This window comes from Megalobrama amblycephala, linkage group LG2 (genome assembly GCF_018812025.1).
Source record: "Megalobrama amblycephala isolate DHTTF-2021 linkage group LG2, ASM1881202v1, whole genome shotgun sequence".
In the NCBI taxonomy this organism is placed as follows: Eukaryota; Metazoa; Chordata; class Actinopteri; order Cypriniformes; family Xenocyprididae; genus Megalobrama; species Megalobrama amblycephala.
Genome location: NC_063045.1, coordinates 49,850,898 through 49,878,352, shown reverse-complemented (window position 1 = coordinate 49,878,352; position 27,455 = coordinate 49,850,898). Strand labels below are relative to the sequence as shown.

At 36.8% G+C, this 27,455-nt stretch overlaps 1 protein-coding gene and 1 long non-coding RNA gene across 3 annotated transcripts in view; one reads left to right on the top strand and one right to left on the bottom strand.

The window, feature by feature from the left end:
- The window catches only part of alcama (activated leukocyte cell adhesion molecule a), an 86,368-nt gene that overhangs the window by 23,869 nt on the left and 35,044 nt on the right, over positions 1-27,455 (top strand). The gene's annotated exons all lie outside the window — the stretch shown is intronic.
- On the bottom strand, positions 537-27,335 carry LOC125261612. Its single transcript, XR_007183383.1, has 3 exons — positions 27,208-27,335; positions 7,705-7,840; positions 537-669 (listed from the first exon to the last, which is right to left on the bottom strand). It is a non-coding gene; the product is annotated as an uncharacterized LOC125261612 (long non-coding RNA).

The window sequence follows — 27,455 nt, the reverse complement described above, 5'->3', positions numbered from 1 at the left end:
TCTGCTGTTATCCTGTAGTAAGAAGCCAAGATTTTATTATCTGGCAGTGTATGGCAACAGAGCAGTATCATGATATCTTAGCAACAGTATCCAGCGGAACAGTCTCAATGCATTGTGTTATGTGATACATTTTATTTTGTACTTTATTAACATTTTTATTTGCAATGATTTTTGGTTTGTATTTGCTTTTTTTAATGGGTGAAATGAATATGTCTTTCTTCACTGCAGTTCACTTTTATTACTCTCAAAAAAAAAAGTAATAACTTTGGCCTGGACAAAGTGATCAGGTCTCTGGATTTTTGCCTTGAAAATAAAAATAGCCAACCTCTCAGGTTGTTGGGGTAACAACTGTGCTCCAGAACTTGTGGGCATGTACAGAACAACACAGTAAATCAATCCTGAAGATTCCTCAACTCGAAAAGAATAGAAGCTAGCAAACAATAATGATGACTAAAGCAGCTGGGCTTGAGGGGCTCCGGATGACCCTGCTGTGGCTCTGAGCAGTGAGGCAAAAAAGTATCAGCTATCAACTGCTGGCCTAACCCATGACTCCTGCTGCTAGGGCTGTTTATCCGACCCCTCGACCTTTGATCTGTGGGTTCTCAAGGTGGGCCAAGTCGGGGCCTGAAGAACTTTAGCAGGGGGTTGGGATGTTCTCTTCCCTCTCACCTGTTGGGCATAAATCATATACAGTACAGTCCAAAAGTTTGGAACCACTAAGATTTTTAATGTTTTTAAAAGAAGTTTCGTCTGCTTACCAAGGCTACATTTATTTAATTAAAAATACAGTAAAAAACAGTAATATTGTGAAATATTATTACAATTTAAAATAACTGTTTTCTATTTGAATATATTTCACAAAGTAATTTATTCCTGTGATGGCAAAGCTGAATTTTCAGCATCATTACTCCAGTCTTCAGTGTCACATGATCCTTCAGAAATCATTCTAATATGCTGATCTGCTGCTCAAGAAACATTTAATGTGTACAATTGTACAAAATATTTGTCTACAATATTTTTTTTCAGGATTATTTGATGAATAGAAAGTTCAAAAGAACAGTGTTTATCTGAAATCTATTCTTTTGTAACATTATAAATGTCTTTACTGCCACTTTTGATTGATTTAATGCATCCTTGCTGAATAAAAGTATCCATTTCTTTCATTTCTTTTCAAAAAAATAAAAATAAAAATTCTTACTGACCCCAAACTTTTGAACGGTAGTGTATAATGCTACAGAAGCTTTGTATTTCAGATAAATGCTGTTCTTTTGAACTTTCTATTCATCAAGGAATCCTGAAAAAAAAAAAGTACACAACTGTTTTCAACATTGAAAATAATCATAAATGTTTCTTGAGCAGCAGATCAGCATATTAGAATGATTTCTGAAGGATCATGTGACACTGAAGACTGGAGTAACGATGCTGAAAATTCAGCTTTGCATCACAGGAATAAATTACTTTGTCAAATATATTTAAATAGTACACAGTTATTTTAAATTGTAATAATATTTCACAATATTACTGTTTTTTACTGTATTTTTAATTAAATAAATGTAGCCTTGGTGAGCAGACGAAACTTCTTTTAAAAACATTAAAAATCTTAGTGGTTCCAAACTTTTGGACTGTACTGTATATCATGTTAATATATAATGTTTAAATAATATACATGTGTGTGGTTATTCATTTCTAAACCTTACCACAATGAAAGGTGAATGAAATGAAATTTGAAATTTTTGTCTGCTGCTGCCAGCTACAATGACAGCATCAAATGCAAAAAACAAGGGGACCCCTGAATGCTGTTTTTCATACCATTCATTCCCATTGTCCTTATTGTTGTGTTGAAATCTTTAACTATAGACTCTCAGGGGTCAATGCTAGACATACAAGTCAAAGCTAGACATACTCTGAGTTCCTGAAAGGACTGTAATGGAGAGGATCACCGTTTGTCATGCTTGAACAGCAAATGTATTGTGTGTCCTTTAAGTTATTGTTGTTGTAGGTAAGTTTCAAACAAGGTTTATTGTTTAGGGATGCACAATAGTAAAATTCTGGCTAATGCTGAAGATACTACATTTTGGCAGATACGCTGAAAATAAATTTCATGTTATGGTCAATAACCAATAATTGCACAATACTAAAATCCTTACATTTTTGTCTAAATAAATTATAAAAATAATAAAAAAGCAATCATTTTAAATCCAATAAGAATTTAGATATCACCATTATGATGTTCAGTGTGAAAAATAAATATTTATTGAATATTTGTTAAATAGTAAATTTAACATTATCAATAAATGATTGATATCAGTTATCTAAAAAAATCTCTAATATCATCCTATATAATACCAATATATATTGTGCGTCCCTATTTATTTTAGAACTATAGGGTTATGGTTAGTCTGTATTAATTACAGCATGATCAGCTTTATTTAAAACAGTAGAATCATGAGAAGTCCCCATTTAGCTGATAAATGTGTGAGCAAATGTACAGGCAGTGGTGCCACTTTGCAGCACATACCAATTACACCCTTATATCTGTGTATGACCCAACCTGCTTGCTTGAGTTTCTTTTTCCGTCCTCAGTCTCTCTGCAAGTCAACACACATACACACACAGCCAAACGTGATGAGATCACCAAATACTTCACATTAATAGTAATAAATGCAGCACCCTGTGCCAACAATACCAGCCATCCGTGAATGGAGGGAAGGTTTAATACAAGCCACTAGTCCAACTCCCTGGGTAAACTCAAAGATCAATGGCTTCCTCTGTCTCATCTTCACACCCTGGCTTGGATTACTGCAGAATCGGGGCTTTTAGTCAGGATTAGGGCTGTGCTGTGAGTGAACAACACAAAAGGAGGTCTGATAGCAAAAGACCGAGCACTTAATCGGCACAGCAGATTCTGGAGCCAACTAAGCCCACAGCAGACTTACTCTGGAGGGGGTCATCCTCATTAACTCTGCCTGTTACCGTGCTCAGGCAAGAAAGAAGATGTCCACAGGCTTCAATTAACTCGGTGTTACTGTACTGAACCATTATTAAGAAGAACTGAATGCATCTGTAATGGGATATTCTTATTAGAATGCAGGAGTCTGCACTCAACTTTTCGAAAGTTGGATTTGGCAAAGCAGCGTTTTGGGCATCTCCATGGCAGTAGAGTTAGCTCATAATTAATGTTGTGAAGTGTGTAACGGAGGAAAAGGCAGCCAGGTAAGGCTCTGGTGTAAACCCAAGACCATCTGCTGTCATTTTTTCTGTGTTGTGCCTAATTGCCCCTAGGCCTCAGAGAGACCCTTTTCTCTCTAAATGAGATTAGGCGAACATTGCACCATTTGCATGTCTTTAGCGTCGTGGGTGGATTTGGAGCTTTTGAAGTTGGCAGGTGGCTTAGGCCGCAGAAGTTGCACATTCGCCATAACTTCATGTGAGTGTTCTGCACAGCCTCAGTAAAGTTTCATCACCACCTTCACCCCACGGGGTTTCTGTCAGCAGGGATTTTGACTGCAGTTCCCATGTGAAAAATATAAAAGTTCTCACAGATTTGAAAAGATGGTTCACCCAAGAAAGTTAAGTTTTCATTTACTCAACCTCATGTCATTTTAAACTGATACGATTTTCTTTCTTCTTTAGAACACAAAAGGCAAGGTGAATTTTTGAATACCATGATTGCTCTTTTCAATATAAATATGAAGTCAAGCTACAAAAATTTTATTTTAGTAATATTTCTATACTTTTATAGTACTTATTAGTAATTAGCTTTTATTTTTGTATATTCATTTTTAACTTTAAGTTTTTGTATTTTTCTTATGTTCTTGTGTAATTTTTATTCGTTTTTGGAATTTTTATATTTCGATTTAGCTTTAATTTATTAAGTTTAGGTATTGGGTAAGAATTGGGTAGGATTAGGGAAGAAGAATATGGTCATGCAGAATAAGGCTTTACATTTTGTGCTTTATAAGTACTAATAAACAGCCATTATCCTAGTAATATGCTAATAACAATATCTGATTTGTGAATGAATTGTTCTTTTAGGTCAAATCTTTTCAGTGAATCATTTATCTATTTATCATACTGGATTGAATTTGCTAATTCTCTGGTTTTGATGGATATTAACCCATTTGAGGGCAAGACTGTCAGTGAATAACAACTTAAAATTTACTTCAGAAGACTTAGAACAATGTAAACCATTCAAATAGAATTGTGCATTATCAATGCTTTTAGATCCTTTTTGAAGTTTTTACATTTCCAGTCACCATTATAACTGCATAAAAAGAGTGATCGGTACAGTCACACTGTATATTCAAAACATCTCCTTGTGTGTGTTCCTCGGATGAAACCCAGACAAACGGGTTTGGAACGACATGACGGCCGTGCATTGATGACAGATTTCATTTTACATTAATCCTTTAAGTATAAATTGCACACATCACTAGTGATCTAAAGCCAAATAAAGGAATTTTTGGCCTGGATGCGCCAGCAAGATATTCGGCCAACGTGACTGACACACACAGTGCTAATGGTGCATGTCTCACACTTCTTCTCTCACACACGCTCTCACTAAAAGGCTTACACTCCCACAGGTGTGAAACGGTTCCAATGTGTAGGAGCACGAGGCATGTCAGTCGGTTCTCCGAGTCTGTGTTGCTAAATGGTCCCAAGCCATTAAAACAACTTCACACTGTCACTCATGCCCATCCTCACTTCCCGTCTGCTTTCAAACATGACTTCCTCCCAGTTCAACTAATGGGCAACAGAGCAGCAGAATGGAAACCTCCGAGTGTATTCATGTTTTTCTCATGGGAACATTTCTTTTGCGGGTATCAAGCAGGGGGGTGGTGGGGCGTTGTCCATTCCAGGCACACTGCTGGCCTTTCACCAGCATGAGACGGGAGAAGAGAGAGAAAAACAATCTCTGCTGAGAAGACCTTGAAACTTCAGTAAAACAAACACACAGATGAGTGAGAGAGGAATCATCCTTCACCTCTCCCGCTGCTGGTTATGGTTGGGAGCTGGACGAAAAAGAGGCCTTTGGCACTAGACACTTAAATTTAATAATAGGATTTTGCTTGGATACGGTGTGATTTTTTTTTTTTTTTTTTTTTTTTCTCACCCTGCTACTCTCCATAAAGCTTTGGAAATCTGAAAACTGCCAAAAGTGAGAAGGATTTCTGCTGTGTCAAGACCTGGCAGTACAGAACATTGACTGTAATAGAGGCATGCGTGCACTTGGCACAGTATCCCTGCACATGGTGTATAGCGCAAAGACCTATTAAGTAGAAACATGGGTTTTCCTATTCCATTTTTCAGCTTTAGTGAGCTGAGTGAGAAGTGCATGTATTTGAGCTAAAAGTTGTATCCCAAATGACATATTATACTACCTATGCACTTACAGTATACTATGCATTATGTACTCAACCGTCTAGTGTGTGAATTTTATAAGGTTGTTTCACTATCCATCATCGGATCTTACAGGTTGTTTCGCTATCCAACATCAGTCTTACAGCACCTCCCCCCAACCCACTATATAAGGAAAGCTGTGACAGTTGATTGCATAAAGTGTCCAACATTCCATTCCACACTTCATTTTTTCTGTTTACATGCATCATCCGTGTAAGTGCTCTTTTTCATTATGGAATTTTCAATGTGAACACACTATGCACACTATTTATACTAAAAATGCCACAGAGTAGTGCACAAAAAAACAAGTATGCAAATTGGGACGCACCTAATGTGTTATTGTAGAATGTGCAATTATAAACACAAATGCACCTATAAACACAAGACAAAATAAAATTACTTGTTTTTGCTTGAGACTGCAAAAATCATGAGCGCAATGGTCAAATTCATCAGTCTAGTGCACATTTACATAGAAAAACAATGAAAAAGCAGTGCAGGGGAATGCAAAAATGTGTTCTGTGTGTACTATGGTGTAATCTCCTTACTCTAATGTCTAATGTAAATACATAGTTTACCAGTTTTTATTTTAAAAGTCTTGTCTCGATATTCAGAATGTGAGTGTGACATTGATTTTATACAACAGTTCGATAAATTAATGTTGTGTTTTAGATACAGCGTTGCCCATTACTTTTACTATTTTTGCGCCACCTAAATAATCCTGAACTATGGGTACGTTTACACAACAACGATGTACTAAAAACTGAAAAGTTTTTCTCTTTTTACAGACGACAGCATCATCAAAACTATCCCCGTTCACATGGATCTGCATAAACGAGTAAAAACGCTGTATTACGCATACCAGACAGTTTTCAGGCCACCAAAATGCAATTGTCATGAAAATGAATGGCCAAAACACATAAAAGTTTTCCATTTTTAGTTGAGAACAGTGTCCTGTAAACAGCCCCTGAGTCAAAGCAGAACACAGCAGTAACTTTGCTGAATGAATCATTTGTAATGAATTGATTTAGTTGACTGAATGATTCACGCATAAAGACGGTCTTTTGCTTCGTTCTTGAATGAATCAACATTTCTGAACAAACCAGTTTGTTTGATTGAAGAATGATTCACTTATAAAGATAGTCATTTGTCTGGTGTATCAATAGCCCCTTTCACACATACAGTTTTTACTGGTAAATTACCGGTAAATTACCGTTAAGAGATCGTGTGAGCAGCACATTTGTGTATTTACCAGAAAAGTCATTCTGGTAATTTTAAGGCAATTTATCGGTATTACTGTGTGAAAGGGGCTAATTTAACTGTCCCTCTGCTATCGACATAGCAGAAAAAGTCAACTATCATATATAAAGACAAATATTTTGGACATATAAACAAATATTTTTGGTTATAATTTATATTCAGCAATAATAATATTTATAATAATGTAATATTCATAAAAGCTGGGCTCCAAAACAACAACAACAACAGTGTGAACCGAAAAGATAAACATTTTAAACAGTTTATATATTATATATTTATAATATTTTCAAGTTTAAAATTGTATATACTGTAGTAATAAAGTCCTGTGCAGTATTTATACTGTAAATGACGTGAAAGTAACTGCATTAAATCGTTAATGGCAGTTATTTGCATGACAATAAATCATCAACCAATAGCTCATGATCGTGACTGTCTCATTCATAGATGACAACTCAATTCAAAGGGTGTTCCACAGGAACCAATTCTGAGCCCTCTTTCTTTCTTTCTATTTTTACCGTTTCATACCAGCACTAACTGCACAGTGGGGAACTTAGCCTGAACTGCGGTCAATCAGAGCCTACACCTGAATATATAAACAGCAACATCTGCTCACACAGTCGCTGTAGGGATCTGGTAATGGGAGGATGCCCGTTTCCCCCCTGTTATCTGGCCACTGTGCTTTTCAGATGTTTGGTGTCAGGTTCCAGATGGACCGTAGCATCCTTTGTATGAGTAACAGACGCAGGGTAATGAATCCGCTATGTTACCTGCAGTACTAAATGAGATTGGGGAGTAATGATGCCCTGCAGCAAGTCTTTACTTACGGGGAGGTTTTGTTGTTGTTGTTGTTTCCAAATGGCCCTGCAGTGGGTTTAATAGCATTTCATTAAGGGTGGCAGATGACCAAGGATGGCGATGCAATGTTCACCACCAAGACTGACTTCTTGGGACTTCATGTAAGCTTATGCTTCGCTGCTCCCACAGGATACCCTGCACACCATATTCATAATGTAGAGTATTACGGAAATTATTGCAAAGTGCACTTACCTGCCTTCCATGACTGATGGACAGGTTTTTTATGACCATGTTCTTTGCTTTGCTCTGCTCTTGTTTTCCTCAGCGTGTGTATATATATATGCATGCATTTTCATTTCCTCCTGGTCCTTGAGAGTGGTATGCTTCCCTGTGAAGAGAGCAGATAAAAGGAGAGGGGAGAATCACTAGAGCCATTTTGACTTATTCCAAAAGCTGTACTCTGACTCTTGAAAGATCCTCAAATTTTTTTTCCACATATACAGTGTAGAGGCTGAGCTATTCCATCCACTGTGTGCTTTCGAAAGATGAACCTCACCCACAACATAGAAACAGGACACATTGTTATTTTTTTCTGTTTTATGGTGCATTTAACTGCAAGTATGTTTTACATGGTAAACATGAGTTTCAATGGTGGTGCTTAAAGGGATAGTTCACCCAAAAATGAAAATTTGATGTTTATCTGCTTACCCCCAGATGTAGATGTAGGTGTTTTTGTTTCTTTAGTAGAACACAAATTATGATTTTTAACTGCAACCGCTGCCGTCTGTCAGTGGTATAATGCAAGTCAGCGGGAACTTGGACTATAAGAGTAAATAAAACACGACAGACAAATCCAAATTAAACCCTGCGGCTCGTGACGACACATTGGTGTCCTAAGACACGAAGCGATCGGTTTGTGTGAGAAACCGAACAGTATTTATATAATTTTTTACCTCTAATACACCACTATGTCCAATGGCATTCATCACTCGATTCGTAAGGTCTGATCGCGCTCTGACAACGGAAGTGATGTCTAGCACTCATTGAAGTATATGCGCGAGACATCACTGCCGCTGTCAGAGCGCGATCAGACCAAACGAATCGAGTGATGAATGCCGTTGGACATAGTGGTGTATTAGAGGTAAAAAAATGATATAAATACTGTTCGGTTTCTCACACAAACCGATCGTTTCGTGTCTTAAGACATCAATGTGTCGTCACGAGCCGCAGGGTTTAATTTGGATTTGTCTGTCGTGTTTTATTTACTCTCATAGTCCAAGTTCCCGCTGACTTGCATTATACCACTGACAGACGGCAGCGGTTGCAGTTAAAAATCATCATTTGTGTTCTACTGAAGAAACAAAGACACCTACATCTTGGATGCGTTGGGTGTAAGCAGATAAACATCAAATTTTCATTTTTGGGTGAACTATCCCTTTAAAGGGATAGTTTACCCAAAAATGAAAATCCTGTCATCACCTGTATGAATTTCTTCTGCTAAACACAAAAGAAGATATTTTGAAGAATATGGGAAATAAAACAGTTGATGGGGCCCCAGTGACTTCCATAGTATGGGGAAAAAATACTATGGAAGTCAATGTTACATTTTTAGATTAGTTGTATAAAAACATCCACATTTGGATAAGATAAATGGAATTCTCTTTAACAAGCTCTACCTGCTTTTGCAAAGAAGAGATCAAAATAAGAAAAGTGAAGGGAGGGGATGGGACACGGGAGCTGTTTCGGGCTGACGCACAATGCTCAGTTAATTTGCTTCTTTCTTTTTTGTTCCTCTGTGTGACTGTTTCAGTCTCTGCGTTTGGTGCTGTTGTGTTCGAATGCTATGATAATTGGATTTTTGTTTTGTTGTGGCAAAGGGAGTTCTATGTCAAATTGTTTTCTCTGAATGAGAAATTTGATAAATTCAGCAGAGAAACTTGGTGACTTTCACAGTGTGTGTGTGTGTGTGTGTGTGTGTGTGTGTGTGTGTGTGCGCGCAATAGTTCAGAGTGTTGTTCTTGTGTTACTGAAAAGTGAGAGAGAAGCTCAGCAATCCTTGACATTTCAGTATTCAAGATGCTTTTTACCTTTTAAAACCTTTCATTTTCATTGACATTTCCCATGTGTCACCTGTATGGCCACTCCTATAAATAGACGTGGCAGATAGGTAATTGCAAAACTATTCATGTAATGTTCTATGATGTTTTTTTTAATTTACTTGCTTTAGAAGATGGTATGTTGCTTCCTTATCCAACTACACTCAGCAGTATTTTTCATTTGAATTATGCCTGAGGAGTTTGATGGATTTATTTATACCTTTTGCTACAGATGAATTTAAACTTAAATTTTTGTTAGAGTACAGAACCCCTTAGAGACACCTAAAAATCCTTAAGTGGTACAAAAGAATAGCTTTAGCCAGGCTACAAACTATGCTAATTGTTTTTGTTCCAGTAAACAACTCTTCCAGAAAGGTCTGATTAAAATGCTGTCCATAATTACCGTGGCTGCTTCCTTTTGCACTTTTGGGTTTGTAAACTGTCAGTCTCCTAAAATACCTTCTTTTTTTTTCGTTTTCTTTTTTTTTTTTTTTAAATATAAAATAAAGCTTGCCGATATGAAATGTCATTCGCAATCTATTTTACTTCTGTAATATGACTGAAACAGGATATTCAGCTGAAACATTTTCCATTTAGGATGGATATTACATACTGTTTTATGGACAAACCATAAGAATGCAAAACCTTTTTAATTTCGGAAGTAATAATAACATGCATTTTAGTAAGTGAATCAAGTACTGATTAGGTAAACACTCTCACGGATTCAGTGAGTTTATTCAGTTAAGAATTTGTCAGTTTCTCAAACCAGTAACTCATGAGTCTTATTATCTCATTTTATCTAATTTACCGATGAATTGGACTATGCTAGCAGCACTATATGGTTTTAAATCACTAAAAAAGAACTCTATTCTTGAATCAGACTTCATTGGTTGTGCTTTATGGTTGGGTTAATTAAAAAGTAAAATTCATTTAGAGCTGCAAGTTTACAATGACGCATGAACAAAGGCCAGAAATGTCTATTAAGAAAGTAAATAGGGTCAGTTTTGATATGACTTTAAGGTCCTATGCAACTTTTCTCATCATTTGGATTCATTGTAGATGTATACCTTCTCCATTACCTTTGACACCTATTGGCATAATCCTGATGTCAGGGCTATTTGACTGGAATACATTTGAATAGCAAATATGGCAAATGGTAAGGAGTGCAAAGGTTCAGAACTTCCTTAAGCCGGGCAGAAACTTGCGTTCAGTGTACACAGAAGCAGAATGAATGCCTCCCTTGAGAGTGTTTTGGCATAGCAGAGTGGCTTCTGGATTAAAATGCTGGCCCATGCCTCAGTGCAGAGACAAACCTCCACCATCAATGGGATTGAAATCTCTCAGTACAGACAGCACTGTAGCAGTGAGCACTGGGAGAGCCGGCATTGATCTGAAACACCTAACAGAGACATGGCGACACACCGAGAGAGAGAGAGAGAGAGAGAGAGAGAGAGAGGAGGAGGAGCAGAGGAAAAAGAAAGCTGGTTGTATGATGATGCTTATCCCTATGAGAGTCCTGAAGCCCTGTGGTTTCTTTCACAGCACGTTCACTCTCTCGCACACTGCTGTTCCTCTCCTCTTTTCTGTGTGTGTCCATTGAACAAAAACAACCCTTAATTCTAGCTCGGCACATTCTTCTCCCTTCTTCCTCCACACATCGATGTCAGCCCTAACCCAACCCTAATACCCAAGGCAGCGCGACTGAAAATTGTTGCATTGATTTCTTTTTGCATGGGAGTGGCTCTCTAGAGTCTGCTGCCCAAGGTTGCACAAGCCTATGTTATCACAGTACTCATAAGTCTCAGAAATCGTATTGACTCATATAATAGTTATTTGGCCCTGCGTTGCTCAATTTGTCCTGTTATACAGCCCTCAAGGTTTCCTTATAGAAATTCTGTAATCTACTTGAATTGAGTAAGTTTGTTTTGTTAGCTCAGCGTGGCAGAAATTGCGTCTTTCCTGCCAGATAAGGCCTTTCGGGCATGTGTTGCTGGCAGTGCTATTGAGAAACTGGCTCTAACGTGGTTAGGGCAATTACAGTGTTTTTCTCGCCCTTTCACGTCCATGTCGCTGTACCTCAGACTTCCTGCCACCTGCTCAGTGAAGCACAAGCTGTGCATGGAGATGAACTGTCTCTGTCTGCATGTCTTTTTCTTTGTCTCTCTCCATTGCCTGTACACATCAGGTGTTACAGGTGTGATCGGGTGAATCTCACAATCATATTCAGGTCACAAGGGACAAAGAAAAAAAACACTATATTTGGCATTAATAAAACATAGGCTGCATGTAGGACCACAGCTTTTACCAAACTTTACTGTAATGCATTTTATTATTCTTTACATTACATTAATTCTCAATAGTGATTCTCATTACTGTATAATACAATAAAAAACTCTGTGTATAAATTCTTGCATGCATAAATTATTTCTAAAGCTGTCAATTTCACAAGTTTATATTCTTAATATAATCAGTTCTGAATGATGAAAAACTCGACATTTAGCCATTTAGTAATCTGTGGCAGCTGGTGAGTTTAAAATATAGGAGGAATTGAATAGCAGTTGGAGGACCAGGAGAATTTTTTCCTGCTTACTGCTTTAAATGGATTCTTTTGGTCACTTTTAGACTTAAATAATAATAAAAAAATAAAGATATGACATCCAAAGTATATAAGGTAGTACAACTAGATCTCTTATATTGAATCCAAAACAATTAAGGGACCATTTTGGATCAAGTCATGCTGTCAATATCATGTGACAGGATGTGACATCATTCAGACACCTGCAAAGAACCACATGGTCATGAAGCAAACTAATGAACTCTCTTTTAACTATTTGAAAAAATCATGTTTTCACTTGCTCATACGCATGTCCCAAAACATCAGGCCATTTGGTACAACTGCTATAAAACATGGAAAAAGTTGTAATATTTTAAAAACTTTTACTAAATACAAAATGGTTGATTTGTCCTTTTGTTAGCTAGCTAGATATCAGCATGTTAGCATTGTTTGAAAATAACGTGTAATAATTCGGTAAAATCAAAATTTTGGTTAAACCAAATGACTTTTTTTGTTGACATTTTTTTCCCATCTTGTAAAAAATGACAAAAGCAGTGTTAATTAATTATAAAAACCACATAATCTCATTGTTAACACTTAATAAAACTTCAAAATTAATTATATCTCCATTATGTTTTTTTTACACTTTTAAAAACCTTATTCGTCAATGACCCATATACATATGCAAATTACAAGACAATACAAATATAGTAATATAATTTCACTCACTGGTATTCGGACTTTAGTAATATTTTATGGTTTACAATGGTGAAATTACAAACAAAAAATCCAAAATATAAAGTTATAAAATTAATAACTGGGAATTATATTAATAGTAAATTGCTCTTTTCTCAAAATTTGGCTGTGTCTTCTTTGCCTCCACTGACAACCCGCCACTATTTATAAAATCTATTCACTGCTACAGCAATGTCTTGGTATTATTTTTATTTTAGGGGCTTTTTGTAATTAGTTTTATTAATTGGCATATCATATAATTATTTAATAAAAATTTTTTAATTGACCTATTTTGATATCGGAAAGAATATAGGCATAATTAGAATAAATACCTCAGGTTTCGTGAGATTCAACCCAATAGACGCCCTTTGTGTTACAAGCCCTATCGTGTAGCATACCACGTTTAACTATGTCACCATCCTGGAATGTTTGGAAGCAACAAATACTTTTCCACGCTGTTAAAAATTCACATGGTTATGAAAAGTGTCCTTGCAATGCACCGACAAAGGGCCATATCCCCACCTCACCTTAACGCCTTGGGCTACGTCTGTGCGCCTAGAAAATAAGCAGCATACTCTCAAAAGAAGCACCTGTCTTAATAATAGCAACACGTATTCCTGTTCCAGTCTCAAACTCTCGACCTTCACTTCAGTGCATACTGATGTCTATTACAAGAGGTCTGGTCAGAGACAAGTAGGTCTCCATGGTCCACTGCAGGGCTTGCATTTGTTTAAGTGGGTTGTTGAGTTAGTCTGTCTGCACAGTGTTGTATTAAATGTGAGAAGAGTACACTGCACTGTAGAAGACAGCACTGGCTCACTTCAGTCAGGGGGGAACAGGCTCAGAACATGTTTCTTTCGTTTGTTTTTATGCATGCTTTGGTGCCTGATTCACTAAAGAAGTTATGCAAGTCATGTAACTGACAAAAATCTTGGAGTACGCAATTAGCAAGATGCAATTCCCAATCTTCTGAGTCTTGATTCAATTTGATTCAATTTCACAAGCTTTTCATTTGATTCCGATTTCCAACAGGGGTAGTACTTCAGACTGATTTAAACTGGCTTATCAGATTCATTTGTTTGTTACCCCAACTACACTGATTCCTACTCTTCCAGTTCATTAAATAATCATTTGTTTATGAATCAGCCTTTACTGTTCACGTTGTGTTTTGATTTACCATCTACTAGTAACTAAGAGTTATTTGTTTGTGTACTGACTACACTATCACGCTGTATGTTTTTAGTTCACTAAAAATAAACATTTTATAAGAGTCAGTTGTTCATGAATTGGGCCAACACTGGTTTTACTGTCTGATTGTTTTTGCGTGCAGCTATGAGGACAACTCAGTAGAAAGATTATTGCTATTATTTTGTCTGTTTACAGCATTACATGCAAAATAGACTGCAAACGCATTAAATTCAAGTAAAATATGATTTCTTTTCCCATGTTGCTGAAGTAGAGAAGTGCCCGAATCATCTCTTTAAAATACCCGAAAGTATACTCATCAACTGTGTACTTATGATATTCCCAATTTTACCACTTATTTGATGATGTTTGATGAATAAATGTCATGATCAATAGAAACTTTACATAACCATCTCTTTGTAATTTAATTAAGCTTTCTGCTTACCTTTTGCCATAGCTGAAAAGAATAACAATGACTTCATTGAAATATGACACAGCACTATTTCCGTACATTTAGCGGCTGCTTAAAGGGGACCTATAATGCCCCTTTTACAAGATGTAATACAAGTCTCTGGTGTCCCCAGAATGTGTCTGTGAATTTTCAGCTCAAAATACCCCACAGATCATTTACTATAGCTTGTCAAACTTGCCCCTATTTGGGTGTGAGCAAAAAACATGCCATTTTTGTGTGTGTCCCATTAAATGCAAATGAGCTGCTGCTCCCAGCAGCTTTCCAGAAAAAGGCGGAGCTTTAACAGCTCCCTCTTTGGTTGCTCAGCAACTACAAAGCTGCTGAATCTCACGTAGCCAAAATGGCAATTGTCAGTAACGGTGTTCAGCCTTACATTGTTGAAACCAGAGTCGGACACTGATGGGGAGACTCCAAAAGAAGTTACAACTTTTAGATTGCATTTGTATGTTTCTGAATGGTTAGAGGATAAATTTATGTAGTTGCTGTTGAGTTGATTCAACTCATCAACTAGCATGTGCCGTCATGTTAATCTTTTGTGCAAATCCAGTTGAATTGACCCTCGTATGTGAAGCAGTCCGGCGTAAAATGACGGCATGGCAACAACACTCTACTACAACAACTCTTCCTCTTCTCTAAAGCAGCCCAACAGGGCCTCACCCACTTTGTTGTTTGATCTGGGTTGTTTGATTAGGTTTATGTAAATTTTAGGGTCAGTGATGCCACTAACCTGGGAAGAAGCTTGTTGTAGTCCCTATCAGCCGTTTGTTGTAGTCCTTAAACAGAGAATTCTTTAAAAGAAAATATCTCCCTTTGCATTGAACTTTGAGTGTTGTAACTTTGCAGATGTTGTTTATGCTCTAACAGCAGCATTACACACTAACTAAAGTTAAAAAAGTAAAATCATAATCAACCACCATTTAAACTGGATTGTGGTCATTCAGTGAATGATAAACAGTTTGTTGTGGCAAAAAAGTGATCCAACTGTTTAGGGAGTTCTCCCTGAGTGCAACAGACTAAAAAAGGTGGAGAGAGAGACAGAGGTTTCTCATGATTGAGGCAGCCATCCTCTGAGAGTTTCTGCTCTTCATTTCATCAAGTCAATTATTTCGGCACTCCAGGCTCTGTGCCCGTCCGCTCCTGAAAGCCTGGGCCATGGATGGGTCAATTAGCCTGCATGCACCACCAGAGGCCCTCTACAAGGAGCCGGATGAGAAAAAAAAAGATGCTCTGATTTCTTTGCCTGCCTGCGGTGTAATGAAGACTTCCCTAATAAAGGCACTGCCCTTGACTGAGCCGCACACTTTCAGTATACTTACTGTTCACTTCTGAGCACGTAGTCACGTCGGCGTGTGTTTGTGTGCTTCATTACTCTGCGTGCGCCGGCTGTCTTAATCAATTACTTCTTGCTTGTTAACAGCACTAGGGACCAGATTCAGTAGGCGAGGGGCATTGATCCCCAGTTTGCATTTGCATTATAAGCGGGTTGTTTTCGTTGTTGGCCAGACTATGGTTGCAAACTTCTCTGGATCAGGTCATTAACCGATCGCTTTACTTTCGCCCCCATGTTCAGGCATGCCATGATGGACGGGAACTCTTTTAGCCCATTGTTGTACATTGCCATTAGAGTGTCTCCATCCACAGGAAGCTCATCAGAATCTTAATCTCTCTCTCTCCACTTCCCTCATTATTATTTCATGTGGTTAGTCAGAAACGAGAGGTATTATGTTGACAGCATGATGGTTTAGGCTAATGGAGGGACTTGTTGAAAAAGCAGAGTCAAGTTAATAGTATGGACGCCACTCTGCCAAAAGCAGATTTCCTCTTGTCAGTGCGGGATGAAGTTGTTTTAGATGGTGTTTATTAGACTGCTGTAGGCGATGTTCCTGCTCAGCAAATGCCATTAACGGCCGTCTTGCGCTAGTCGTAGAGGAAGGACAATTATCGCTGTGCGCTGTGATCCTTGAATGTGTGTTTTTCCATATATCCTAATGAAAACAGTACACAGAGGCACTGTGCGGTGGTCGATTCAACTCTTATGGGGTTGCAAATTTATTGGAGCATAATCAAACACACATCTACTGCTTCCAGAGTATTGGCCCTCGTCCTGAATGGAGCTTTGCTTGGGTCCTCAGAGCAAATATTTGCTCATTTCTTAAAGGGAAGTCACAGACTCTGCCCTGCTGAAAAGACATTGCTGGTTTGCTGCTGTTTCCACAAAGCTTAACCAGTACTAAGACCAACCAGCTTCACCAGAAAGACAGCTAAACCAGCACTAACCAGCATAAGTAAAAAAAAAAAAAAGGACAAATTTTCTTCATAATAGATCAATGTGGCTACAGTGGTTACAATGAATGCAGTGTTGTTTCATTGCAAACCACTCTATAGTGCCAAATGCAATCAATCAGAACATCCTATTAACCACCTATCAATGCCCTAGCAACCACCCAGAACAGTCTAGTAATGCCCTAGTAACCACCCAGAACACCCTAGCAATTACATAGCACGTCCCTAACAACCAACTACCGCATAGTGCCTCTGTATACTGTTTTCATTAAGAAAGAACACTTTAGCAATGCCATAATAACCATCCAGTACACTCTAGCAAAACTACCGCACAGTGCCTCTGTATACTGTTTTCATTAAGACAGAACAATCTAGCAATGCCCTAGCAATCACAAAGAACCCCCTAGAAGCCATCCAGAGCCATCTAACAACCACCTGGCAATGTCCTAGTAACCAACCAGAACAAACCATCTTGCAACCAATTACTGCATAGTGCATTCATTAGGACAGAACAATCTAGCAATGCTCTGGCAACCACCCAGAACACCCTAGCAACTACTTAGCAATGCCCTAGCAACCAACTATGACAGTGCTTCTGTATACTGTTTTCATCAAAGCAGTAACCACCCAGAGTACACTATCAACAATACAGCCCAATCTAGCAACCACCTAGCATCCAGACAGAAAATGTAGATTAGATAAATGTAGTATAGATTTTTTGGAGCATGCCTCCAAGCAAACATTGCTGGAAATCCAGTTTAAGCTGGTAACTGTGTTTTAGAACACAGTAGCTGGTTTCTATCTGCTCTAGGTAGTCTTTAGCTTTGCAAGCTCTTCAAGCTGGTTTATGGTCATCCAGTTAATAACCAGACTGGAACAGCTAGAAACCTACCATGTTTCAAAACATAGTTACCCTGTATTACACTAGCATCCATACCATGGATGGATTTTTCAACAGGCAATCATTTAAGTAGCTGATAGCATATTGCTAATTTGTTGAGAGAGCCTTCCAGTTAACATCTCAATAGCTGCACTGCAGTCTTCGGAAGCAATGGATCCCAGTTGAAGTCCGGACTTTGAAAGAGACAAGGAGAGAAGAGGGAAAGTAAAAAGAGTTGAACAAATAGCCCCTCTGACAATGCTCTTTCCCTGCACTGTAATTGCTGTCACCCATCACAAAGATGATTACATTCACGCCTATCTAATGCTAACACTTTCCTGACATAGCTCACTAAACCAGCTGCTTTATGCATGACCATTGCTATTGATGTACCATTGACAGCAAAGAGCACTGTCGCTTAATGCCATTTTAGAGATGGAATAATGGCTAGCTTAACAACATAGTGAGGAAGGTTAAAAAAGGTTAAAAAAGAAAAAGAAAAAAGAGACAAAAGCACCCAGTCAAAGTAAAGTGGTGATTATCTGCTTTTTTTTTACTTGTTTATGGGCAACCAGTGAGCAGAAATGTGGGTGATTTGGCCATGACTGTTTTTTTCAGGGGTTATGCAGATGCCTGGACAAATCCCTCAATTAAACTGAACAAACTACCACTTACTGATGAGACAGATGGTGGCGCAAACCTGGACTGATGTGCTCTATTGATGTGCATATGGTTTACAGAGGGATGGGGTACCTTCGTGATTAGGGTACCATATTTAATAAGGGTGCAAATTACAAAAGAAATGTTGAGGTATTTTAAGCTTGAGCAGACAATTAAGGTGAAAAGTATACAAACAAAAAGTATTATTCATATATATAACAGTTAAGGGGTTTTCCGTGACTGACAGCGCTAGTCAAAGCATTTGTCAGTTGCGTCTTGTTCCATGTTCATAACGATTCAGTCTTTTCAATGTAAAAGTCTTCCCTACTGACTGACAGACTCATAAAGACAGTCTTTGCTGCCATCTAATGCCGTAATAATGTAACTTCTTTTGCTGTTCACGGTCAGGGACTATTTTTTCCGGTGGAAGGAAGGCTTTAGTGAAAGTTTACTTCATGAAAGTTGCATTGATACATATTTTTGGCTCTATATATATATATATGAAGACTTCAGATGCAAAAGCCTCTAAGTGCCATCTGAAAGTTTCTTCTAAAATAAGCATTTTTATCAAGCTCGTATGTGTAGGTTCAGTAATTCCACTTTAATGGCAATTAATAGGTCATTTTCACTGCCATTAAAGTGAAATAACTGAAAATAAACATACGAGCTTGATAAAAATGCTTATTTTCGAAGAAAATTAGAGGCTTTTGCATCTGAAGTCTTCATATACAGTACAGTCCAAAAGTTTGGAACCACTAAGATTTTTAATGTTTTTAAAAGAAGTTTCGTCTGCTCACTAAGGCTACATTTATTTAATTAAAAATACAGTAAAAACAGTGATATTGTGAAATATTATTACAATTTAAAATAACTGTTTTCTATTTGAATATATTTCACAAAGTAATTTATTCCTGTGATGGCAAAGCTGAATTTTCAGCATCATTACTCCAGTCTTCAGTGTCACATGATCCTTCAGAAATCATTCTAATATGCTGATCTGCTGCTCAAGAAACATTTAATGTGTACAATTGTACAAAATATTTGTGTACAATATTTTTTTTCAGGATTATTTGATGAATAGAAAGTTCAAAAGAACAGTGTTTATCTGAAATCTAATCTTTTGTAACATTATAAATGTCTTTACTGCCACTTTTGATTGATTTAATGCATCCTTGCTGAATAAAAGTATTAATTTCTTTAATTTCTTTTCAAAAAAATAAAAATAAAAATTCTTACTGACCCCAAACTTTTGAACGGTAGTGTATAATGCTACAGAAGCTTTGTATTTCAGATAAATGCTTTTCTTTTGAACTTTCTATTCATCAAGGAATCCTGAAAAAAAAAGTACACAACTGTTTTCAACATTGAAAATAATCATAAATGTTTATTGAGCAGCAGATCAGCATATTAGAATGATTTCTGAAGGATCATGTGACACTGAAGACTGGAGTAACGATGCTGAAAATTCAGCTTTGCATCACAGGAATAAATTACTTTGTCAAATATATTTGAATAGTACACAGTTATTTTAAATTGTAATAATATTTCACAATATTACTGTTTTTTACTGTATTTTTAATTAAATAAATGTAGCCTTGGTGAGCAGATGAAACTTCTTTTAAAAACATTAAAAATCTTAGTGGTTCCAAACTTTTGGACTGTACTGTATATAAACTTAATGCTGGATAAGTGTCGATATTCTGGGACAATAAAATAATGTTGATCAAATCACAAAGACTTGCTATTACTGTGTGATATTTTTTTTTTTTTTTTTTTTTTCCTTCCTGTGGATAATGTTTACCTGTTTGAAAAAAAAACAAAATCAAAAAAACAAAACATGGATTCTTCTGTTGGTTAATACCTCCATAATTTTCGTGTGGATCCATGGCTCTGGGCAGGCAATAATATTTGATTTAGAAGATGAACAGACTTGCATTAGAAGAGATGAAAGCACCTTGCCAATGCAAACACTGTGTTTTATTAGCACTGGTGCTCAGAGGCCCTTAGCTGCAAGATCAAGCTCAACACGCTATAGGCACAAAATTCTCAATCACTTTTTTTTTTTTTTTTTTTTTGCAAAACTCCTCAAATTGTAATTTTTCTTCTAGCGGCAGGGTCGGGTTCACTGTAGGCTTGTTATGTCTAGATTGTGGAGGCAGTTTATAATGAGGGATCAGTAATAATATATTTAATCGAGCTGCAGGTTAACCTGGTGGACTATCTCTCGATACCTCTCTGTGTCTCTCCATGCGTAGTAAAGTGCCTCACTTAATGAGACTTTAGAATACAATGATGTTAATAACTGTCTTTACATTCAAAATCACTGAGTTTTCTAGAAATACATCTCCACAACACTTATTTAATTGTGAGAGTGTGTCTACAGGTAAGCGTGATTATATGCAGCAGATGGTTATTATATTGCATTATATTGGATTATATACAGTGCCCATTATGTCTTGTATTGCCTAAGTTTATGCCTTGACCAGAAGCCACACATTATAGTGATAGGTGTTGTTGTGATCTCTCTCTCTCTCTCTGTGTGTGTGTGTGTGTGTGTGTGTGTGTGTAATGACAATGCAGTTCTACTTCTGTGTGTATCATGCCTGAAGAAGAAGATTTAGGCTATGTGGATACAGGTATCATTCAAACTAATACTCTGTGCCACGCTGAGTGATTCTGTACAAAAGCAAATGCCCTGCTTGTTTGCAGCTGCCGTGTCTGAGGGAATCCACATCTAATGGAATTCCAACCAATTACTGGCTTTAGTTGGAGCTTCATTAATTCCGTCAAATCACCAGTCTGGATGCATTTCATTCACTTTACTTTAATTAGACAGGCCTTAAATCAATTAGTGTCTGGGGCTGGCAGCAAAACACCACAATAGCACCCTTTCTGTGGGTTTTTATAGATTAGGAACTTTTGAAAACACTTCCCTAGGGATTCCTCAAAACCTTTGCACAGCAAACACCATTACTTTTACATTTAATGTATGTCATTATTGAATAAAAACTGCATTAATTTGGTAAATATCTAAACATACATACTGGAATAAATTCTGCTGTTAGTAAAACCTGTGGTGGATCAATTAAAATAAATTAATAAATAAGATGGCAATGTTGTAGCGTATAAAATCTACTGCAATGCAGTGGGTCTTTCTGGTCAAATTATCAAAAGTCAGAATCAACATTACAAAAGTGTCAACTCAGCACAGCTTTACCTTTTTCCACAGGTGGAGGCACAGCATTTCAGGTTTCGATTTCGATTTGGTATTTCACTGATCATACAGGAGTAATTAGGAGAGATGGACCGTACCACCAGACTACCTGAGTACTCTAAATTTTACTCTAAATAGCCTACACATTGTTGTAAAGCAGCTTTAGTGAAATGAGAAAAATTAAGTTAAAAAGAAAATGGTCTAACAACCCCCATGTGAGAAAGCCAAAGGCAACCGCAGGAAGAAAAAAAAACACTCTCTCGGATGTTTAAGTAAAGCCTAGATAAGGACATTGTACACTGTAATTTTCAGTCCATAATTTTCAACAACAGTGCTCAACACTGAGTGTGTTTACATGCTTTGCAGTAATCAAATATTAACTCTTTCCCCGCCATTGACAGAATTTTCAGTCATTTATGAGACAATGCTTCCCCACCACTGATGGAATTTTCCGACTTTCTGTGTTTTCACTGTTATATGGTAGGGGGCACTATTACACTTCTTCTGAAAGAGTAGAGAATCTTTGGATCAAAACACAAGCAAAAAAGGAGCAGAAACAAGCGATAAAAGCATTACTTATGCACGTTGTTGTCTTTGGGGGAAAAACATAATTTCTCAGCTTTTTGTTCAAATGTTTCTTTTTTATGAAACTTACCTAGATTCAAGTGTTCATAAAATGCAGTGGTACATCTTTTGAAATATTGCATGTTCAGATATTCAACAAAATATTCAGAAATTTTTGTGAAAATTATCACAAAAAAAAAAAAAACCGCTGGGGGTGGCTAGCAACTTAAAATTAAGATTAGTTTACCCAAAAATGAAATTTCTGTCATTAATTACTCACCCTCATGCCTGTAAGACTTTCGTTCATCTTCGGAACACAAATTAAGATCTTTTGATGAAATCCGAGAGGTTTTTTTATCCTCCATTGAAAGCAACAATATTACTGTCATTCAAGGTCCCGAAAAGTAATAAAAAGATTGTTAAAATAGTCAATGTGACTACAGTGGTTCAACTTTACATTTTAAGTGAAATGACGAGAATACTTTTTGTGCGCAAAAACAAAACAAAAATAACGACTTTATTCAACAAATTAGTTTCTCCCTTGTCATTCTTCTACTCTATTTCGGCCAATACTGAACCGGTGTTCAGACATAAGCACGGAAGCTCTGCAACGTAAATAGCGTATGAAAATGATGGGGAGAGACGAATTTATTGAATAAAGTCATTATTTGTTTTGTTTTTTGCACACAAAAAGTATTCTCGTCAATTCATAACATTAAGGTTGAACCACTGTAGTCAGTGTTTTTACTACTTTTTTGGACCTTGAATGATGGTAATTTCATTGCTTTCAATGGAGGATAAAAAAAAACCTCTCGGATTTCATCAGAATATCTTAATTTGTGTTCCGAAGGTGAACAAAGGTCTTATGGGTGTGGAACGACGTGAGGAGAGTAATTAATGACAGAAGTTACTTTTTGGGTGAACTAACCCTTTAAGCTCATTTTATAAACACAAGAAAAACACATTTACATGAAATTTTAAATGGTTTTAAATGTTTTGTTTTTTCTCCAACAGCACAATGAATAAGAAAAAAGTGATAAAAGTACAACAAAATGGGTGTAATGGGTTAAAAAAAGACATTACGTGTTGGAGGAGATGAATCTCTACATAGACCAACAATTAAAAGTACAACTCCATCTCCATCCTGAAACTCAGTATTTTATAGATAAAACAACTGAATAGCCTACTACAGTTCTCAAATGGACCAAAATGCACTTGACTGTTTTGGTGAGTGTTTATTGAAAAAGCGGTGGTTGCCAAACTCTGGTGCATGTGAGCATTACCAGTTAACCATGCTCTGATCTTTTGCCAGCCTGAAGTCAACCCAGGTCTCCCTACGGGCCGAAGAACTCTAGCATAAAGCACTAGATTTATAGGTAGTTTTAGAATCACAGAAGCATATCTGACGTCAACGTATTCTGACGGTTGGCAGAGAATGGTGGAACTGTCGAGTCGTATTCAAGGTGGCTTTATGCCCAGCAGGTTTTAAATTAAGGAGAATGTTGAAGTTACGAGGCAGTGCCAAAAGCTCTTTCGACGGTCTGTTTGAGGGAAAGCAGAGCAAGATAAACACTGAGTGCTTGTGAGAAGCTCCTTCAATCTGCTCTCGTGTTTAGCCACTAATATGTTTGGGTTTGATCATGGGCACGGCAGGCGCCGTTTGATGAATCGCAGGCTGTAGAGCGAAGCGGAGAAGGCATTGATTTCCCCAGTGCCAGTTCTTTTACCTCCCTCTCTCCTAGCATTGCTGCTCTCTGTGAGGGGCTTTGGAATCCATGGAGCTGATTTAGAGGAACTGGAGAGCGCAGAGTATTCCAGCTGTCAAGCTCTAGTGCTGAGATTGGCGATCCCAGATAATTAGCATTGTCACAATACCAGAATTTGAATAGTTAATGTCAGTTTAATTTCATGATTCTCCAACTCCATATTCCATACAATAGCAAAAACGTATATGCTAACGGACACATTTGACCTTTATTTAAGCATAAATACTGAACGCTACTCTTCAAAAGTTTGGGGTCAGTAAGAAAAAAAAAGAAATTATCCTTTTTATTCAGCAAGTACACATGAAATTAATCCAAAGACTTTTATATGTTACAAAAGATGTTCTTTTAAACGTTCTATTCATCAAAGAATTCTGAAAAAAATTGAGTAATGGCTGCTGAAAATTCAGTTTTGCCATCACAGTAATAAATTACATTTGAAAATATTAAAATAAAAAACGTTATTTTAAATAGTAATATTTCACAATATTACTGTTTTTACTGTATTTTGGATCAAATTAATGCAGCCTTGGTAAACAAAAATGGGGCGTTTTGAACGGCAGTGTATATCTGTACCATATCAGATATCGGTCAATATTAGAGTTTTTTTATTGTTGTTGCTGTTGTTGTTGTTGTTTTTAACAATAACTTAACACTGTTAAATGTCATTTTAAGCTAATTTTAAAATGAATATACATTTTTTTATACTGTTCATTATAATCTTGCAATGCCTAAATTCACTTGTAGCTTTTAAAACTATTTATTTTAGTTTTTAGAATTTTATTTTAAATTTATTTAGACAAAATAATAGAAAATATAAGTAAACAGCAAGTAATCAAGAAAAAAGCAGTACATTTTGAGCAGTGAATGGTTTTCCCTTGTCAGATTTCTTCAGGCTAAAGCAGAAGGTTTGCTGTTCACCATGGGAGTGAAAATGACATTCATTTGGGCAAATTTCTTTTAACAAAAGCAAAGAGAACAAAACATCTGAATAGCATTGCCAGGAATGAGGCTAAATTCTGCTGTGAAATTACCCAGTGGGAGCAAGTTGACCCTGAGGACAGTACGAATGCTCAGCGAATATTAGCATTATTAGTTTGGCGAGCACAATAAAAGCACTTCAGACACAGTGAATCATCTCTCCCTCTTCTGATGCTGCCCAAAGCACTTGTACTGGCCAGAGCTTATTCTCTTTGAATACAAACCTGCTGAAGATGCTTTTTTGTCCGCACCAAAAACTATAAACAAGTATTGGGTGTTGTTGATATTGGGATTGCTGGTGCGTATGCATTTATGTGAGCTCAAATATTTCCACATCTTCAATATTATCCCAGCAACATCACATTCTGCAAAAAATGCAACACCGATGAGATGAGATGAGATCGACCTACTCTTTGAACGGCCCAGTGTCCCAGCGAGAGATGTTTTGGGATGAAATTGTTTTCCTGCAGAGATTTTTGATTTGAAGTCCAATCGCTCATCTTTGAGGTTTGATAGTTCTGACAGAAAACACATTCTCCTTATTGGTTTGGTTTTGTTCGTCCAAAAAGCAGTGTGATACAGGTCTCCCCCTCTTTTAACCAATGAATTTCTGTGACATTTCTATTATTGTATATTATTTGTATACATTTATTTATAAAAGCAATTTATAGCCAATAAACACATTCAGCATACATTTAGATTTCTATGACGTGTGGCTTTTAGTATTCCCTGTATTTTTTCCATGACCGTGGGAACGCTGGTGATAAAAGCTTTTCAAACAGCGTACAAACACAGTCATAGAGAAGGACTCAGACTCTCTGCAGTGTGATAGATGTGGTTGCCGTGGGTTGTTTAAATAAGGTGGCGACCGGTTGTGAGACATTTCTGAAAACCAGAAACAACTCGGTCAGGCTTGTGCTGTCTGGTCTCTGGAGATCTCTCTCAACGCCCATACTTTAACACTTTTTTTTACCGTATTATGCAGATATTTGAGAGACGTTTTGACACATTTTAAAATTTGAATGCCTTCATTTGCCTTGTGTGAGATGGCAGACAGTGTTGACACATTCATACATTAGAATGTTTTAGGTTAAAGTTTCTTGCAAATGCAAATGTTTCTACTTAATATCTAGTTATAAATACATTGTCCCCTGGTTTCACAGACAAGGCTTAAGCCTAGTCCCAGACTAAAATGCATGTTTGAGCTGTTTTAACTGAAAGCAACTTGCACTGACATATCTTAAAATATGTCAGTACCATTGTTTTGTTTCAAGATTCACATAATTTTTTTTTTTTTTTTTTTTTTTTTTTATCTAAGGAATGTTTATAAAAGCTACTTAAATGTCCTACTTAATCCTGGGTTAATCTAAGCCCTGTCTCTGAAACCTGTGAGTTCTTAGTTTAGGTTTTGTCTGACACAAATTTGAAAGTGCAATGCTTGTTGTGGGACACGACACAGCGGATAGAGACATTTCTCTGAATGTGTATGGCTGTTGTACTACAGTAGCAGTGGTACTTCAAATTATAATATTGATATTATTATATTAAAGCATGAAACTTTTCTGGTAGGGTTTTATGGTACAAACGTTCTAACAATTAAAGCACAGACCGCTGCCTCTACTGGGAAAAAAAAAAGAATAAAAACCTACATAAACTAGTAAACCTCAAAAATTGATTAGTCGTTCTTGGATTACTAGTTGACTATCAGGACTCAACCCTAGTTTTACAATTACTGCTTTGTTTTAAAGAAAATTATGCCTATTTACACTGTTCACACTGTTACACATGTTCCCTTCAAAAAATCTCATTACTGTAATACAGAAAATTCTTATTCTCATTACTGTAACATTTAAAAAAATTGCATTATCACTACTATAGAATCAAAATGACAATTATCCTGTAAAATAATACATCAGCATAAATTAAATTCAGTACAACAAATACTACATCTATGTAAAAATACTTCTTTAAATATCTCATTGTCCAGGACCATTCTCCACATCAAAACAAAAAAGAAAAGTCTTAGTAAAGGTCAATTCCATTGAAAATTAAAGTAAATGCTGGAAGTACTTGAGCACCTGCTGTCTACTAAAAAGCTTCCTGAATTATTTGAATGAAATGAAAAGTCACTTTCTTACTGAAAATACATTGCATTAACTTGATTGCATCATGCTAAAATACCAAAAGCAATTACCTAAAAGTTGGTTGCAAGGTAGAAATATCCAGATGAAGACACAGCACCATCACTAACTTAACATCATTAGCAATTAAAAAAAAACAATTAACAAAATAAGAATAGCCTGAACAAATACAGTGCAGCTAAATGAAGTAGCCTGCTAGCTGGAATGCTAATATTAAACAGCCTTACCTTCAACATCGGTGATGTTGCGTAGACTTTGAGCTACACTTCCCATGTGATTTGACATCTCTTGTTTAACTTTTACACATTTAAAACCATTGCAGCAGCTCCAGGATGGTATTGCAGCATATTGTTTACCTTTCACTTCCAGGGATTTCTCACCAGAGCCTTTCAATTTTCAAAATGGCGGCAGTGTGAAATCAGTGAATCATGGGAACAAAAATAAGTTTCTTTATGTGAAATATAATTTAATGAAA